At 38.2% G+C, this 20398-nt stretch overlaps 1 long non-coding RNA gene across 2 annotated transcripts in view; it reads right to left on the bottom strand.

The window, feature by feature from the left end:
- Positions 1–20398, bottom strand: part of LOC129144887 (uncharacterized) — a 210494-nt gene that overhangs the window by 135350 nt on the left and 54746 nt on the right. For both annotated transcript variants that reach the window (XR_008549687.1, XR_008549688.1), the window contains exon 4: positions 7818–7914. This is a non-coding gene — a long non-coding RNA (uncharacterized LOC129144887). The remainder of the gene's footprint in view (positions 1–7817; positions 7915–20398) is intronic.

Below are 20398 nucleotides of genomic sequence, written 5' to 3'. Positions count from 1 at the left end.
TGGGAACTATTGTACCAATCACTGCTCATAATGTTAGGAAAGGCTTTGCTTCTTGTGAGTGAGGAAAATAAATTTCTATTGGGTTCATAAGATTCACAGTGTTGATTATGTCTTCTTCACATTTGGTATCAAATACGAAGCTCATCTACAGTCAAAACCCCCTGACTCTTAGTAATTCAGCTTGTATTCCACAAATTTCCTATTTTTCTTCCTCTTATTTTTCTGTTCTCTTCATCTGAATCTTTATTTCTATTTCATTTATTACAAATGACCTTATCAAATACCTAAAAATCCTTGTGGAATTCAATCAACAAATGCTTTGAGAACCTTAGAAGCCAACACTATATTCAGCAAGAGAACCAGGGCAATGAACAAGACAGACATGGTCCCAGCACCACAGAAGTTATTTTCAGAGAATATGAAGTGGAATATAAGTACACAGATTTATTTGGTGGTAAGAGATTTTGTGAAACAAAATTTGTCCACCAAACGGATACCCTTTGTTCTAATAGAAAATTTTAAAATCTTACTACATTTTCATTTTTATCTTTGCTATTACTTCATTTTATTGTTGTTTTATCATCATCATCATCATCATCATCAAGAGTTAAATGTTCAATTCCAACACATCATCTCAGGAGGCTAGTAAATTACCTATTAATTTTTTCCAAATCATTTCTGATATTTTTCTGGTTTGTATGATTTGATCTTGTACTCCATTGAAAATTATTTTCTGGAAGAATAAAAATCTATGATGACTTGAAATTTCAGCTGCTACATTGTATGGTATTTTCTTGACAAAACAAACCAATTTAGCTTAGTAACAAGTTCTGATAAGCTGTAAACCACATTACCAATGCATTAATGCTAAGTGACAAGGCAAGCAGAAATAAGATTGTGGCATTTCCTTGCCTTCTAATACTTGCAAAGTAAGTACCTCTTTAAGAGAACAATTAATTCAACTCTGGAATCTTGATTCAACTCAAATGATCAGAGAAAGAATCATTAGAATAGTGAAAATCCTCAAAAACAATGCCTTAGAAGGAACTGATAAAATAACAGGGGAAATTTAACTCACAGATGAGAACACTCAGTGGAGAAATCTAGCTTTAAATATCAGAAGATGTTACAGATTTACTATACAAGATCTCAATGAAAATTTCCACTATGACCAAGGAAGAACTTTCTAATAGTTGAGTGTCATGGACTCATACAAACCTGTGTATTGTTGCTCCCTATAACCTCAACTGTCTCCTATGCTGCCTCAACGTTCCCTGCAACAAGGAAACCACTGTTTTATTTTCCTTTCAAAGCTGATTTGAGAAGTAATGAGTGCCTCATCATTGAAAGTAATCAAGTCAAACTTGGACACACAATTGGTGGGATGTTATTGACAACAGTCATATCTTTGACCCAGTATCTTTCAAATCTGAATCTGAAAATTTCAAATCTCTGGAATCTGAAAATGAATGTCAAGTGCAGAGAAACAAGTTCCTCCCAAGATTCTCAGTCTTTGATTAGAGCAACACGTGTTGCCTCTCTTCTCACACTCTGCAGAAGCCTTCCCAATATTTTTAAGTACATTCCTCTCACCCCCTATTCCAACACATTTCTCACTCGAGGTGGAACAGATGCTGGGGTAACGCTGGCTAAAAATAAAAGCAAGAGAAGGAAAAAAAACTATTTTACAATAAATATCTCAGCAAAAAATTTATATACTGAATGGATTCAGCAGCAAAAGAGCAGCTGCTGCCTCTTTTGCAGTTCTTCCTTCTTTCACTTTTATAACCTGATTAATATGCCAATCAGATTTTTGTAATGAGGAGCAAAGGACATTGACCTCATACCATGTGTAAAATGTGTCTTATCTGAATAAGGAAGGAAGTGTTTTTGTGAATTGGTGCCTGTTCTTGTCTTTATCTCCACTTGCATTGAGAATCCGGGCTGAAAAGAGAACCAAAAAGCTTTGCCATCTGCCATCCTTCTGAACCTTGAAGTAGTATGCTGGTGTTCTCACCCTTGCTCTAGTGGGCCAGACGGCATTATCACAAGACCTCCACTGCACTAGAAGGCAGTGATACCCCCTGAAGGTGTCCCAAAACCTGCATCACTGGAATGGATCTTGATACCCTCGTGCTTTCTCCAGTCATTCAAACCAGACTGATATATCAGAAAAGTTAGCCCCGAGTGACCAGAAATATTTCTGAACATTAATAAGCAAGGCCACCAGTACGGGGCCTTTGGGCATTCACACCCAAAATTAAGCACCGTGAGGTATGAGGCACTCTGAGAAATATAAAGATTAATGAATTGTGGCACCTACTCTTGAGAAGCTAATAATGTAGAGGAGATGATGTTATATACAAACTCAGTGAAATAAGGAAAATGAAAAGTGGTATGGGACATACAAGTACAGCACAAAAAATGAACAGTTCAGAGCTCCTAGGGTTTGGGGTAACCATAATTCCATTTAGTGAGAGAGAGGAGAGATACCTTAAAAAGAGGGATGGTGCATTCTGGAAGCAGCTGCCATTGGGTCAGCTCTTGGAAAGCGAATAAGATTTGAATATGTGAAGATAGAAGGAAAGTGGGGGTAAAGTGTAGAGAGGGATGAATCAAATGAAGAAGATATCCTGAACAGAAACAAGGGTTGGGGGAAGCACAGTACATATACTCTGATGCATAAGTAAACCGATTTAACTAAAGCATAGTGCAGAGGACAGAACATGGAGGAAAGGGAGAATGGAACACTACATCCCACATTTGCTTGACACTACCTTATTAGCCACCTAAAGCTATTCATTGCTATATATCTTTCCAACTCTGCCCAAAACAAACAAACAAACAAACAAGTTGTGTGCGTGAAGTTCCAGACTGTATGTAGACTCTGCAACATGCTGCCCTATTTAAACCCTTGATACAAAGAATCCACCATGTAAAGTACATATGGCAAAATGTTGACAATCGTGGGATTTAGGTGGCGGGTCTATGCATGTTCATTACACTCCTCATCCAGTTATTTTAATATAAAAAGGTTTTAATAAAACATTTAAGAATCATTTTTAATAATTAAATCCTGAGTCACTGGGGACTCATCACCTCATTTTCAGCAGTGTCCAGCCAGATTGTCCCAAGCCTGAACATCATGTCTACACCATGCCCAGGACCAAGCTGTGCTCAGATCAGGGGTCGCTGGGATCTTTGGTCACGTCTCTGTGATTCCCATGGTGCAAATGTAGAGCTAATAGGCAACAAAATATAATCATGTGTGGGAAGTGAAAAGAGCAGAGCAGTTTGCCATTTGTTCATTTTCACAAGTTGTAGGCGCTTTCAATGGCAAAAATATTCATGGGGTTAAGAATCAGCTTGTTTGGTAAACTGCAATTAGCATGAACTGGGTCTTCTCAGCTTCTGGAAAAGAGATAAATATAGATGTCGATATTTTCTGTGGGAAGACAGAGCCTAGAGCTTCTATTTTAGAATCTCAGAAAAAAATGCCTTTGTAAGGGGCATCCCAGCCAGGATGAAGGCCTGGGTTCCAGACTCACTGTGCAGACAGTGGGGAAATGTTGCTTACTTTGATCTGTTCAGTCAAGAGTCCAGGGCCCAGGAGTGTGCCCTTGACAATCCCTGAAGGATGTCTGTTCGAGAGGTACATAGCAGAGAGGTAAAACACACATTCTTGGAGCCAGCCAGCCAGGTCTGAACCCTGCTCTGCAGCTCACCAGCTGTGTAATTCTAGTTGAGCCTCAGTTTCCTCATCTGTAAAATGGAAATGTGCTCTGGCAAAGTCAGCAGTATATGTATGTTAGTTGTTAGTCTTTCATCTTTCGAAAAGTAAAAGGGGGGAGGGGCCTTCCTGGTGGCGCAGGCAGTTGAGCACAGCACTGTGAAGCTGTCCAAAGGCTCTGCAGCACGGGTTCAATTCCTGGCTGGCCAGGGAGATACCCACATGGCATGGCAGACCTCTCCTGTCTCACCTGCTGCTCCCCTCAGCAGTGTATTTCTGTCATTCTGCCTGTTCTGTTCCCCACTCTGTCTCTGGTGAATCCTCTCACCCTCCTGCACATCTGGCCTGTATCCTGGTTCTTGTATAAAACAAAATAAAAATCTTAAAAAAAAAAAGTAAAAAGTAAAAGGGAAGTGAATGTTAATATACTATGAACTAAAGTACAAACCTTACTTAAATTTCACCAATTTTCTACTACTGTTAACTTTTTTAAAAAGATTTGTTTATTTATGCATATAAGAGCTGGGATACAGGCCAGAGATGAAAGCGGGTGAGAGGATTCACCAGAGACAGAGCAGGGAACAGAACAGGCAGACTGACTGAAATACACTGCTGAGGGGAGCAGCAGGTGAGAAAGGAGAGGTCTTCGCCATGTGGGTTGTTCCCTAGCTGGCCGGGGATCAAACTCATGCTGCAGAGGCCTCGGATTGCTTCATAGTGTGGTGCTTAACCTCTTGCACCACGAGGGAGGCCCTGTTACCTTTTTTTTTTTTTTTTTTCATCCAGGATAATATCCAGGATCCTACCTTGCATTAAATCATCATTTCCCCTTAGGTTCTTCTGATCTGGAGCAGTTTCTCAGTCTCTGACTTTCATAATCTTGGCATATTTAAAGAGGATCGGCCAGTCATTTTGCACAATGTCCCTCAGTTTGGATTTGTTTTTTGATGAATGAATTCAGATTATGTATTTTGGCCAGTATCTTGCAAACTACTTCAACTTTTGGGCATGGAATATGTTGTGCCCTTCTCAGCACATCACATCAGGAAGTATGAGACTTCAATATGTCTTATTGCTAGAGATGTTAATATTTAGCACTATGTTAAGATTATGTCTGCCAGGTTTCTCCATTTGGGAAGCTGCTAGTTTTTCCTGTACAATTATTAAGTATCTTAAGGGAAATCCTTTGTGACTACACAGACGTGCTACTTCTCACGACACTTTTGCCCACTACTTTTAACATCAATCAGTGATTCATGTTTTCCACAAATGTCAATGTGCTGTTTTTCTAATAGTGATCTATACCCATCATTCCTATTTGTATAAATTAGAATTCTACTTTAAGAAGGAATTGTCCTTTCTCTCTTATTTATTCAATTATATGTATGTCCTTGTGTATATATATACATATATACAAATATATATACATATGTACATATGTGTACACACACATATGTCTCATGGGCTACTTATTTTATCATAGGGGTTAAAATCCACTATTTTATTTATTCATTGATGCTGCTCAAATGATCCAAATTTTGGGCTTTAGGAAGTAGTTCAAGTTGGGCCCTGTCTTCTATAATTGGATTATGGTTAGGTCAGATGTTAACATTAGGAGAAACAAGAGTGAAGGTTACCCAGGAACTCTCTGTACTGGTTTTTGTGACTTTTCTGTAAGTCTAAAAGTGCTTCAAAATAAAAATGGTTCACAAGTTAAAAAGGACTTGAAGGGAGCATGAGGATAGCTGCTGAAGCTCTAGTCATGTCCTATTTTTCTCTGAGTGCTGCCCGCACAGGTATATTCAGCTTGTGAATTTAAAAATCACCAAGTGATTTTAATTTTTTCTTTATTATAATTAGTCTTTTTCCTGGTCCCTTTTTTAGGTTTTCTAAATTCCTGCTATGAGTGAGACCATCCGTTATTTTTCTTTTTCTCTCTGGTTTATTTCACTGAGCATGATTCCTTCCAGCTCCATCCATGTTGCTGCAAATTGCATGAGATTATCTTTTTGATAGCTGAGTAATATTCCGTTGTGTATATGTACCACATCTTCTTGATCCAGTCATCTATTTTGGGGCATTTGGGTTGTTTCCATAGCTTAGCTATTGTAAATAGTGCTGTGATAAACAGGGGTGCAGGTAGCCTTTTGAATTAATGTTTCTGTGTCCTGTAAACCAGAGACACACTATGGGGTGGGGGGAGGAGAGAATAGGATCAAAACAAGGGTGGTGGGAATTGTATGGGGACTATAACCAATATGAAAATGTATACATTGTGAAAAAATGAAAAAGGTTGTAAAAAATGCATAAAATTTAAAAATAATAAGAAAAAAAGAAAAGTCACCAAGTAATACGTTTGATTGCACATATTTTTCTGTATACTTGTTTTGCTTTTGCAAAAAGTTTTTAGAAGGATGTACTAGAGTTTTAAAACATTATTGAAGGAGAATTTAGCTGTAAAATATGTACAGAAAATAATATGCAGGCATTCCTACAGAAGATCCCATTGTTAAGTTCCAAAACACTGGAGAAATCCTCAACCAGGAGCAGCTAACACAGTGTTTCCATCTGGGTCTTGTTCAGATCTCTTCCTTTGCTGTTACTGTGTTTTCTTGTCATTGTCTGAGTCATTGGCACTTAACAAGGTGGTCCTTCTTGGTTCCATTCACTGGTCACTTCCTTAGACCAGAGTTGAACTACTGTCAGGTCTCGGTCTCTATCTAGACCTCCCTGATGTTCCATCTTTGGACTATACAACGGTCCACTTTGCACTGTATTATTTTCAGAGAATTTGCATTGGTGACTCTAATTATTGACATCATTTATTGATCATTTCAATTATTTGCACAATCACCTATATTACCACAGTTCTTCACATATGTTTCTACCAAAACATGCATTATATTATTTCTGTAGATTTATAAAAACCATCAAAAGAAGGGAAGCATGTTTCCCTATAGCTGTTGCCACGATCAGGGGCTCTCCTTGGATTGCCAGGTTTCATCAAGGTGGGCAAATGACAAGAGGAAGGAAAGGATGTTAACAGGATGGAGGTCACAACTTTTAAATGCAATGTTGAAAATGACATATTATAACTTTCCTTATGTTCTACTGAATAAGAGCAGGTCACCAAAACAAGCTCATACTCAATAAGTGGGACACAAGGCATGAACACTAGGAAGTAAAACTCATTGAGCCCCCTCCGAAAATGCATACCACAAATGAGAGGTGATTAAGTTATGGTAGCTTAGAATTTTTTTCTAGAAATTGTGTATTGCTGTTTCTTCATTTGTATTGGCACCTATGTGCACCCAAATATAACTTATTGTTTACTGCTGACTGAAGTAGATAAGACATGTTTTGACAGTTCAAGATGATTGCAGGCCATATAATAAATTTCTCAAAAATTGTTTCTGTGAAGTCCCTTCTTGTTACAATATTGTCTTTCAGCAGCCCATGTTTTATCTATTCATTATTAATAATCATGTCAAGAAAGATAATAACATAACAGGTATAACTCAAATTCCAAATCTGTTGGGTTCATATACCTCTCTGCTTTTCTGTGCCCTCACTCTTAGTTGAGGGTCATTTTCCCCCATTCTGCTCTCACCAAATCACAAATAAAGATAAAATGGAATCCCAATATAAACACAAAACAGACATTTTTGAAGGTGTGCATTTATACTTGTAAAGATGGTATTTGTCTGAGAATAGAGATGAAAAGGCAGAGGAGAGACCAAAACAGGAGAGGAAGGTGTGAGGCAGTTAAATATCAGAGAGAAGGACCTATCTACTGAGGAGCAGGGGATATTCAGCACTGATTTCTTTTCAAGTATGGACAGGCCAGGGTCCACCATCCAAGATATTTGTAAGCTCCCTGAGTAGACGGTAGCCTCTATTCTACCTTAGACAACTTGTGTACGAGAATGGCTTGAAGGAAAGTCTGGCAACCCCAACAAAGTGGAAGCTAACCAAACCAGTTAAGGATTAACACTCATGAGCTGAGGAAGCAGTGGAAGCACTACCTGTTTTTGTAATTATAACAGCACCGGTAGTAGTGACTATCATTTTCAAAGGATTTTCTTACCGGTATTATTTGGATACAATCATTTCTTCCTCCTAGAATGTGGGGTCAATGGCCTTCCTCCATCATGTAGCTCTGCCATCTGAAACACCGAGGCTAGCTGGGTAGGAGAAAGGAGAGAGAAAGAAAGCATATTGGTTTTTAATGGCCACGACCATAAGGAATCCCCATTAGTTCTGCTTATATTATACTGACTGGAATAAGTCAGATAGTTAGAACCTATGCACAAGAGGGATGCTGACTCTAGGGAGGATGTGGGTCCTTGCTGAGCACTAACCCATCATCCTATATGATTCTTGGGACACCCCTGAGGCTCTGGGAATATAAACAACATATCAAGATCATACATAAATGAGTGATTCTATCCCTATTACTTTTGTATGTCGTGCATTTATATCGCATTCTCTTTTATTCATATTCCTTTGCCTCCGTCTTGCTAATCTCAATTTTTCAGAAAACCAAAATGCTGGTCAACACCACAGGTAATGTCATTCTTCCCTAAGCTCACACGTGGAGTTGTTAGAAACCATTCTTGTGAACCCAAAGGAAGTCATATTATAGTCTAAATATGGCACTATTCATTTGTGATAGTAAAGGGTATTCAAAGCTGAAGACCCCAGTCTGTGTGAGAAATAAAAATATCCAAGTTTCAAAAGGAAGGAAATATTTTTTTCCATTAAAAAAATGTTAAAACATTTTCCTGGTCTATCAATCACAATGACATGGGCTTTAATTATTCAAAAAGAAATTTTATTTCTGGAATCAAAGATTTGGATCTTTCTTCACTAGGTAAGAGTTTTGAAACATCCACTTTGTTGAGTCCTCTGTAAGATTTTTCTCTGATCTTATTAGAATTTCACATTTCAGGAGATAAATTGGTGCCCTTGCTTCAGAATAGGAAGGCTCTTTCAATCTATTTTCCAGAAAGACCATTCTAAACCACAAATCAGATCACATCACTCATCTACTTAAATATCTCCTTGGCTTCCTTGCTGTATACTTTCGGTTGACTACTTAATCGCCATTCTCTCCCACTCTTCCTGGCTAACCAAACCCAGCCTTTGACAGATCGGGTGTGTATAGGAAAAACACATCCCTCCCAAATTTTATATGATTCAGAATGCCCTGTGTCAATCATTTCCAATCCCAATGCTTACCTTCCAGCCTCTCTGCAGTCAGCTATAGGGGAGGAATGTGTGACATAGTGGATCAGTAAGATGTCAAGGGAAGTCATATGGAAAATTTCCAGGAATTTTGGTCCAAATTCAAAAATGAGAGCTTTCTGGTTCTACTCCTTCCACTTTCTCCCTACTTTCTACATGGTTTTGTAGGAGGTGATATTTAAACATTTTGTAACCTGGAACAGAACTGCTAGCTGATTAGCAAGCCTATCTCCTCTTCTTTCTAGGCTAATCAATGCTCTTCATTTCTTATCTTCCCTCATAGTTATGTATAACTTAGTGCTAGGCAGTAGAATATGAGGCAAAATATTGTACAACACTACAGGGCTAGCACCTCCATGGTCTTTCCCTGTGCAGTTGGATACAAATCAGTGCACTGGTTATAGAAGGTAGACTGGAGTTGCTGATGAGTATGAAAAACATTTAAATAAAAGCCAGCTGTTTATGAAGAAAATCTGCTTTGGATTCTACAGAAAGAAGATACAAATCTTTGTTGTATTAAGCCACTTAGAGTTGGGGAGTTGTTTATTCCAGCAGCTACCATTATGTTAACTATATTGACCCTGAGGCAAAAAAGCCTAAAGACATAAAGTCAACATGAGGAGGGTGCAAGAAAAAAGCCAGGAAGATTCAGAGACTTTGAAGACTTGTTGAGATGTTGCACCAAACTGGAATGACCTCTAGACTTCAGAGAGAATGAAATGTCTTTATTCCATAAGTCATCGTCATTTGGTTAGTCTATTACTTGTAACCTAAAACATTCCTAATTGATAAACTGTAGGATCTAAAAGAAATAAAAATTATGGTTCTTTATCAAGCTGACCCATGTCTACCCTTTCAGCCTTGCCTTCAGCCACTATCTTCATATCATGAGCCCTTATCCCATGCCATTCTGAACTCAAACCTGACTCCTGGTTTCCATGGGCCAACATGCTTGTCTGGTATTGCATATGTTCATCCGTCTCCAAGACTATTTTTCCTTCTCTCTTGTTAAAGGCTTCCTTGAGTTCTCAACACAAATGGCACCTCTTCCTATATTTTCCCAACGTTAGCATGCAGAATGAATATGTCCCTTCAACTATGTTTCATAAAGTCTTGTAAGAACCTCTAGCCTAAGCTTAGTAGCTCATTGACCTGCCACTTTACTTGCCCGCCTCCCTCACCACACCAAAAGGGCTAAGGCTATAATTCTTTTACTTTTGCTTACCCAGCACCTAGCACAGTACTCATGGAGGATTCCTGATAAATACTTACTGAATTGAAAGAAATCATCAAATGCTGGTTATTTGACTTTTTCCAGAATCAACAGGATCTTTTAAAATTAACCTGCCCACCCCCCTCATTTCATAGGTGAGGAAAAAATAACATGAAACCCTGGTATGACCCAGAAATTAGTGTCAGAAACGGTGAAGAACATAAACCTTCTGATTTTCAGGTCACTAAGAACATTTTCCATTTCTATTTCTAGGCTGAAGCTATTTTTTAGTTTGACCACTTTATTCAACTCTGGTGACATGACCTTCCCCCAGCTCTAGCTTTACCAGTCATAGAAATAATTTTCCATAAATCCTAGTTTGAGCACAAGAAAAAAGAGAGAAATATCTGAAAATAAAAAAGAATACATCCTAGCTCTTACATCGATCATCCCTAGGTTCACATTAATATAGCAAATCCTGTCTTATCAAAGACTTCCTAGCTTGCAATACAGGTCTCCATTGAGGGCTGGAAGCCATTTCTGACATTTAACTATATGATGCTTGATGTCTTATGGTACCCTGACCATTCAAATTCCTCTCCTGAAGGCAAGTGAACTCTGCCCTCTGGTCTACCAACCATGGTCTTGTTTCCTATTCCAAACTGAACAGAAACACAAGGATGACATAATCTGACATATTGTACCTAGAGACTCCTGCTGCCCCTTTCACCCCTGATTGAAACCTGAATACTGAGTTGAGCCTGAGTGTGCTTTTACCTTTCTGGTTGATCTGACATCGAATCCCCACATGCTGAGTTCTTCCAAGATCAAATAGGAAAATGGAATGGCAGTAGCCTTCTGAAAAGGCTTTACCCAGGATCAATATTCATTTTACGCATTCAACAAAAATTTATTGAGTATCTCTCAACATCACTAATCATTAGGAAAATGCAAGTTAAAACCACAATGAGCTATTGCCTCACAATGCATCAGAAAGGCCACTCTCTGCTAGTGAGGATATAAACTGGCCTGGCCTCGGTGGAAAGCTGTGTGGAAGTTCCTCAAAACACTAATAATGGATCTACCAAATGACCCAGTGATTCCACTCAAAAGAAAACACTAATCTTTAAGGAAACCTCATTGATATGTTTACTGCATCAGTATTTATAAAAGCTAAGATGTGGAAACACCCTAAATGCCCCCAAGTAGATGAATGGATCAAGAAGGTGTGGTGTATATACACCATGGAATACTACTCAGCAATCAAAATAGACAAACCCATGCCATTGGCAACAACTTGGATGGAGGTGGAAGGGATTGTGGTAAGCACAATAAGAAGTTGGGGTTGAGAGCAGGGATAAGTGGAGCACAGATAATTTTTAGGACAGTAGAAATACTCTACACGGTATTATAATGATGGACACATGTCATTATGCATTCATTCAAACTCTTAAAATGTACAACACCAGTAGTTAACTTTAAAGGTAAACTATAGACTTTGGGAGATAGTTAGGTCCATCAATTATAATAAATGTTCCATTCTAGTGGGGGATGCTGATAACGGAGGTGGGGCATGTATAGGGCTAAGAGAAATGTGGAAAATTTCTCTGCCTTCTTTTCAATTTCACTGTGAACCTGCAACTGCCTTAAAATAAAATCTTTTAAAAACAGAAAAGGGTAATATTGGTAATTGTGTAGGCAAAGAGGTCTTTGGCAGACCCGATTAATACAGTAAGTGACTTTTTGACCTTAGATAGTACAAGACAGAAAAGAGAAGAACAAAATTGCAACCATCAGCGAAATTAATTCAGCTACCTTCCCTGGGCAGAAAAAGCAAGCTGTAAAGGAAATATCTCATGCATTCAAGAAGTGAAGAACACATCTCCCAAGCAACTAAGGGAGAAAAAGCCAGCGTCCACAGACAAGAGAAGAGACAGGACCTGCAGGGGGAAGCCAACCATTTGCCAGACCCACTGAAATCCTAAATTGGGAAATCCAACAAAGCTGGAAGGCCAAAGAGGAATAAAGGCATCTCTAAGTTTCTCGTGATTATCAGGGAAAGAGACAGAGTTCCTCAGTGTGGAGGAAAGAAATAGTGCGTATGAACTTCTAACTTCCATGAAAGTCAGTTGATACACCATATGACATAAAATAGCTCACATTTAGTAAATGATAAAGTCTTCTATGAGTGCTTCCTCCATATCTCAGAGGATCACGGGATAACTGGGAACGGTAAATATGGTACCCAACAATAGTCCATGAAAGTATTTACTTCGGTGAATTTATTTGAAAATGAATGGCCCACCATGCTACATAACTGTTTAAAAAATATATACAACTTGCCAAATCGAAGTCATCCTCATTTATCTGATACAAAGCCATCCTTAAAACAGTCCTATGTAAAAGGCAGAACCCATATCATCAATATTCCCATTTTAGAATTGAGGAAATTAAGGCTTAGGGAAGTTAAATGGCTCACTCAAGGTTGCCTGCTAAGTGGCAGAAGTGGGACCAAAACCCAGGGCTGCACTGCCTCTGCCAAGGAAGGAATGCAAGGAAGGGTAATGACTTCTAATTGAAATGTCTACCAGGAGTGTGATGAACTAGTGTGGGTAACGGCTGCCCCGACTCGGGCTGGGCCGGCATCAGGCCAAGAGCAGCCTGTTTCCCAAGCATTCCTTCACTTGTTCAAGAGATCATGAAAATTAAATTGGGCTATAACCAGGCCTTAATTCCCCACCCTTGATGTGAGGAGCCATATTTGTCTCATTAGCCTAGGTCATAAACTCCAGCAGGAGGGAGAAAAGGAGGCAGAGGATAAAAGCGAGGGAGGGAAAGAGAAACAGTTGTATGAAGGAAAGGCAGGGGGAGGCAGGTGAGAGGGTGTGTGAAGGACAAGCACACCTCCTCAGACTAGCAGCACTCTCCTCCCTGGCATAGTCATAATTGTATTTTAAGCTTATGTAGCTCTTTGTAGTTTTTTAAACAATCCTGTGCACGCTCTCATTTGATCTCATTACTGTCCTGGGAGGCAGGCAGAGAGAGCAGAGAGGACCAATCCCATTTTACTAGGGGAAAAACTCAGCTCTGAGGAATCAAGACTTGTCCAATTGGCAGATCCAACCCCAGTAAAACCTGTGGGTTTTGACTCTTATTGTGTAGACAGCAGGCCGCTGTCAAAACCCCCTTGAGCCGTGCAGGGGCAGAGGGTAGAGCTGCAGTATTCTTTTGAACTTATCATGCCGCCTTTCTTGTGCCTTTCAAAATACATAAGTACAGCAAATGAGGATGTTTTAACCTAACATAGCAGTGGGGATTTGAGTGTGAAAGTTCTGTTTCAAATATTTAAAAATCCAAAGGATTGTCCCTCTTCTTCAGCAACATTGTAATATGAATAAATCACCTTATTGATTAAGCTAGAGGGTGAAGAGTAGAAACATAGAAATATTTTTGTTTAGTCTATAGAGATCTGTGTCATAATGGAGTATATTAGAGAAATTTGATCTAAATCAAGCATGAAAGTCTTGGCTTCAAATTACATTACTTGGATGCTTGCCTTCCACATGAAAGAAATACAGCAATTGACTATCTCCACAGAATAAGGCTTCCCAAAAAGTCAGAACAGATACACTTTTGGAAAAGCAATGAGGTGTTACACAAAGATGTAGGCTTTCAAATCAGGGACCTTGGGTTTAAATTCAGTCTCTATCAGTTGATGGACAGTGTAACAGAGATAAGACAGTAATTAAGGGTGTACAATGGGGGTTCATATATATTCAGTTCCAAATTCTGTCCTAACCCCTTAAAAAAGTTATACTGAACTTCTGGAAACTTTTAATACCACCATCTGTACAATAGGGATAATAATGCCAGGCGTGCTGGATTAAGCTTCCATATCAATAGTTGTTACTATTAAGTGATACCTATAATTACGTATAGGTACCCCTATAACTATATATATAATTATATATATAATTTTAAGTAATATTGATTTACAAAACTATATTTGTAATATTGAGTGTACAAAACTATACACTCACCACCAAAGCACCAATAATCTTTCACCATAGTTCATTGGGGCCCCTCCCAAATTTGTTCATCACCATCCTCCCTCACTCTTTGGTTGTCTCAATTCTGCAGTCAGATTTCTATGGCTCATTTTGGTTTTGTCTTGTCTGTTCCTTTGTTTCTCTATATTACACATGAATGACACTATCCAGTATTTGTTCTCTCTTTGACTTATTGCACTTAGCAAAATCACCTCAGTTCTATCCTTATTATCACAAATTACAAGAGTTCATATTTTGGAACTGAGTAATATTCCATCGTGTATATACACCACATCTTCATTCATGCCTCTGTTTGGGGGCGCTTAGGTTGTTTCCATAGCTTCCTCTTATAAATAGTGCTTCAATGAACTTGAGAGTGCAAATATAAGTCTGCAAACTGATTGTTTTTATTCTTTGGATAGTTAGGAGTACAATTGTTGGATCATGTAGTAGATGTATTTTTAATATTGTCAGAAACCTCAATACTGTTTTCCATAGGATCTGAACTGGTGTATTTTACCACCAACAGTGTGGTGCCACAGTTCCTTTTTCTCCACACTATTTCACCAATACATGTTGTTTCTGGTCTTTCTTTCTGATATAGGTCATTCTCACATGGATGAGGTGGTATCTCATGGTTGCTTTGATTTGCATTTCCCTGATGACAACTGATATCAAATCTTTTTTTCATGAGTTTGTTGACCATATGTTCGTGGGAGAAGTGTCTGTTCATGGAAGAAGTGTCTGTTCAGATGTTCTTTCCATTTTTTGATTGGGTTACTTGTTTTTTAAAGAATGAAGTCTTGGGGCCTCCCTGGTGGTGCCAGTGGTTGAGCGCAGCGCTGTGAAGCTGTCCACAGCCTCTGCAGCACTGGTTTGATCCCCAACAGCCTCGAGCAACCCAAATGGCGGGCAGACCTCTCCTGTCTTGCCCATTGCTCCCCTCAGCAGTGTATTTTGTTAGTCTACCTGTTCTGTTCCCCTCTCTGTCTCTGGTGAACCCTCTCACTCTCCTGCACATCTGACCTGTATCCCAGTTCTTGTATAAATAAATCTTTAAAAATAATTTTAAAAAATGAAGTCTCCTACTACAATTGTGTCTGTTTTTAGATTTCTTAGTGTCTTTTATATTTTGATGCTCCTTCATTTTGGTACATATATATTGATGAGCACTATCTTCCTGACACATTAATTCCTTATTCATTATACAGTGCCCATCCCTATCTCTTGTTATGTTTTTTAGTAAAAGTATATTTTGTCTGATATAAATATGGCTGTCCCTATCTTATTTTAGGGTTCCATTTGCTTGTAGGGTTGCTCTCCATGCAATTATTTTGAGTAATGTTTATCTTTGGAAAGCAGATGCATCCAATGAAGACAACACAAAGGTGGGTTTTGTTTTCTGTGCCTTTTAATTGGTGAGTTCAGTATATTTTCATTTAGGGTGATAAGTGATATGTGAGGATTTGCTACTGACATTTTTTCTTTAATTTTATGACTGTGTATGCTCAACTTTTTGTGGATTTTTTTTATTTAGATAGAAAAGCTCCTTTCAAGATTTCTTACAGGGAAGGTCTAGTGTTTTCAAACTCCTTCAGCTTTTATCAAAATGTCTTTTTTTCTCCCTCATATCTGAATAAGTTTTGCAGGATATAGTATTCTTGACTGGAAGTTTTTAACCTTTAAGTATATTGAATATGTCATTCCATTCTCTCCTTGCTTAGGTTGCTATTTCAGAGAAGTGTGATTTAAGTCTGATGGAAGTACATTTATAGGATACCTGCTTTCCTTCAATATTCTTTCATAATCTTGAGCTTGCAGTGGTTTCACTACTATGTATCTTGAAGTATATTTCATTGTATTTAGATAACCAGGTGTTCTTTTGGCTTCATGGACTTGTATGTAAGTACCTTCCCTGGTTTGGTAAGTTTTCCTTTATTATTTCTTAGAATAAACTCTCTGTTCTCCTCCTTTTACCTTCTAGGATACTCTTTATCCTTATGTTTCCTTATCCAATGAAGCTAAACACTTCTTGAAATGTTTCTTCATTTTTTACTTCTCATTCTCTCTTCTTCATCTGGATCATTAGTGTGTTACTATCTTTGAGGTCACTGATTAGACCCTCAACTTGATCTATTCTTCTTCCATAATTTTCTCTAGAGCTTTTTATTTTGCTTATCACTTTACATTCTGAATCTCTTATTTGAAGTTTCAATTTCTACCTTTGGTTCACTGATTCTGCTTTCTGAACTCATTAATTTGTTTTTGTGAATTTTGTTGTATCTATTTGATTTGCTTTTCTGAGTTCTCCTGTATCAATTTGTTTTGCCATTTTGCATTTTCTTCTATTTCTGATTTTCTTTATATAGCAATTCTGAATTCTTTATCTGCTAGGGAGATAAGCTTCTGTGTTTTTGCAGTTGGATTCTAGAGAGTTGTTTTCTCCTTGTTATGTCATATTCTCTTTGGTCTCAAGTTGCCATGTGTTATATTTTTTTGACTGCCCATTTTGCTACTTTAAATTTCCCTATTTTATTTTTCAATATCTGTAGCATAACTTATAGATTTGAACTACTTGCAGATGTTAGAGGTTTGAACTACTTGTAGAGATTAGAGATTTGAACTACTTTTACTTTTCATGCAGGTGGTACTACGTTTTGATTTGATTTTGTTGGTCTTTGGTGACTTCAGTAAGTACCAAAACCTGTTTTTGCAGTTGTTGGGTCAGCAAATTTGGGGAGGCACCTACAGGGGGTCACCACTGGTATGAATGTGTCTGGGGAAGGGCAACTGGCTCATATTTGTGACAATGCCAATATCCCTCCTCTCTGGAGTTTCCATATCTAAGACTCTGTAGTCTATGCATATCAGTATACTTCATGAAGTTGATATCAGTTCTGAGGATTAGAGAAGGGGAAGTGCTATCTAGAACACTAGGGAACCAATCTTTGTTCCCAGTCCCACTGCATGTTTCCCTCATTCAAGGGTGTGTGCCTCCACACCATTTCTGCTCTTCCCTGTCTAGGGTACTTGACTTTTTTTTTAAAGATTTATTTATTTATTTATACAAGCACTGGGTACAGTCAGAAGTGCGGGAGGGTGAGAGGATTCACTGGAGCCAGAGCAGAGAGCAGAACAGTCAGACTGACAAAATACACTGCTGAGGGGAGCAGCGGGCGGCAGGAGAGGTCTACGTGCCATGTGGGATCCTCGCTGGTGGCCGGGGATCAAACCAGTGCTGCAGAGGCTGCAGGCAGCCTCACAACCCAGCGCTCAACTGTTGCACCACCGGGGAGACCCTAGGGTATTTGACTTTATCTGTAAGCCTTGCATCTGTGCTCCACTGCCTGAACCACAGCCTCCAGGCATTTCTCTCCATCCACTTCCTATTCAATAAAATATGAATCGTCCTCATGTCTCTTCCAGTACAATTTATAGTGGTTTCTAATGTCCAAGCGATGTTTCAGTTCCATCCCCACCTGGTGGCCTCAATTGGTATAGTGTCTCCTCTGGCTAAATGTTAGATGTTCCTCTTAGGAGCAAAGCAAAGAAACTCTTATATTGCCTTCATGCTGATGGAGGCCTCCCAAGGAACAATCTCAAGAATATCTATTCTTCAGTGGAAATACATTTTATGATATCTTTTGCCTAAATGCTAAACTTTGGGGCTTAACCCAGTAATCCCATAGTGTTTTATCCAAAAAAATGTATTGATTGGAGATCCATTATTTATTCTTATTTGTTGTATTAGTACTAATTTGGAATTGCTTATAAATTTTCCTGTCCTAAATAATAAAAACAGATATTATATTCTGCTTCAAGAAGGCAGAGTTCACTATAGTACACATGATTCAATGAGTACACTTCTGTTGAATTTTTTTGGAAAACAATAGGACTGTCTATTGAAATAAGCTTTGAGGATCAGAACAAAGATAAAATATCTGATAAATGTCCTTTAAAAGCAATTCTTAAGAATTTAATTGAAAATTTCAGTTAGAGGCAAAGATTAAACTTTTCATATTTAAGTAGTTCCACCATGGTCTCTGAAATGAATGCATCATTTTCCAGGAATTCTTGTTTGTGAATTAAGAGATTAGTCCATGTTTATAAGGGTGAATCTTCACAGAAAAGTCAGTTTGTCAATACATGGTCAAGTACAACCTTGAAATCACCTTAAAAATGTTTTTTTCAGTAAGTAGGGTGTGGATGACAACCTTCATGGCTGGTAAAATTCCATGTTATCATCTAAGGAAATAAATTAAATGACATCTGGAGAGAGACAAAAGTACAAAGATGCTCAGGCCTCAAAGCCCCAATTTTGGGGGTAATTACAAAGGGATAAAAAAAGGTTATTCTATCTCCTGACATCAAAATCATTATATGAGGCTCTCCATCAACTGAAAAATAACTAGACTGTTAGATCCAAACCTCTGACTATCTGTCCTTTGGAAACTCCACCCAACTCTTACTGCTTCTGTCCCTGGACAATTATGTTTGAGAAGAACAGTATAAAGTCATAGTGCCTGGATTTAAAACCTAGATACTAGTAGTTAATATATGCAAAGCACATTTCTCATTATGTGTTTGTACATATATATGGTTTTATTTAATTCTCATAACAATACTACAAGATATATGCTTGCTTTATTCTCATTTTACAAGTGATAAAACAGAAGCATAGAAATGTTAAGAAACTTTACCAGGACCACACAGAAAGTACTGGAGTTAGAATACAACTCAAAAACCTGGCTCCAGTCTGCTCTTCTACCTATCAAAGTCAAATACTTTGACTTTTGAAGCCAGCTGTGTGGCTTCAGGCAAGGTACTCAGCTCTCTGTGCCTCATCTGCTGAATGGATATAATTACAGATTACTAAAGTATAACAAACTTGTTGGATTGTTAAAAGGATTAAAAATAATTAATTCCTTTATTTTTCTCAGCATAGTGCCTGGTACATAGTAAATACTCAACAAAGGCTATTATTTATAATGCTATCTTCTAAAGATATAAGGACCATATTTTACTAAATTATGCACATATGCTGCTAAGCAAGTCACTAGATCTCTGAGACTTCATTCTTTCCTCTTTAAAATGAGATAATCTCAATGCCCAAAGTTATTTTGGCATATAAAATATACTCAAAAAAATTCAATTAGTGGAAACTATGTAGTGCCTACATAAAGGTACAGTATTTCCAGTTCCACATGGAAATAGGTACTGCAATAAAAACTCCTTGATCATGGCAATCCATAATATAAAAATGATAATACTGCTTTCTCCTCAACCCTAGGGATCTGTGAGGATGAATGAGACAATCTCTAGAAAAGAGACTTTTAGGAGAAAGGTGCTTTATAAATCTAGGGAGTTGCTATTAATGATGACCATCATCATAATAAATTTGGTGTTGAAGAAATCATAACTCATCATGCATAGCTCCTCAAGGAAAGTCTATCAAGGTCTCCTTAAATGACACAGTGGCAGCTGGTGTTGAATGTACGGAAATGAAAGGGAAAATAGTGATGTCACAGAGAGAATTCAGAAAGTAATGTGAACTAACCATTTATAGGTCTTGTCATCCATGTCCTTTTGCCTCCAAACCTCTACATCTCTCACACCAGATGGGAACACCTTGGATGGCAACAACAGAACTTAAGTTTTATACATAGTTTCACCAGCTCATGAACTCAACTATGTTCATAAATCCAGAACCCATCAGACTCTTGAGGATGTTCCCCAACAGCGAATCTTAAAAGCAGGCAAGCTGTGCATGGTGTTTCATACCCTACTGATACAAGGCTTATTCTTAGAGTCTAAGCCCCAAAGACAAAAGGTTGGAGACAGGAAGTTAACTACAAAACTAGAATTGTATTCATAAAGAGAGAGTCCAGCTGCTCTGCTTAGACTCATGTGGCAACCTCTCCAAGTCCCCAGTGAAACAGAAGTTATCTCAGAGGGGACTTGAAAGGTTAATGGAGACAAAACCCATGATGTTTTTAACATAACAACTGACACATACAGTCCTCAAGTAATCAAAGCAATCATCACTGTGGTGATTGTGCTGATATATTGACTTGATTATTCAAAGAAAGAACGCATAGCAAAGCTAGACTGGCGTGAAGGAAAGGAGCGGGCTAGTCAGCTCATCAGATGATGTGTCTT

The sequence above is a fragment of the Talpa occidentalis genome, unplaced genomic scaffold (assembly GCF_014898055.3).
Source record: "Talpa occidentalis isolate TD23 unplaced genomic scaffold, MPIMG_talOcc4v2.1 talOcc4.7, whole genome shotgun sequence".
Classification (NCBI taxonomy): domain Eukaryota; kingdom Metazoa; phylum Chordata; class Mammalia; order Eulipotyphla; family Talpidae; genus Talpa; species Talpa occidentalis.
Note: the sequence above shows the minus strand (reverse complement) of the source record. Positions and strands in the feature narration are given on the sequence as shown.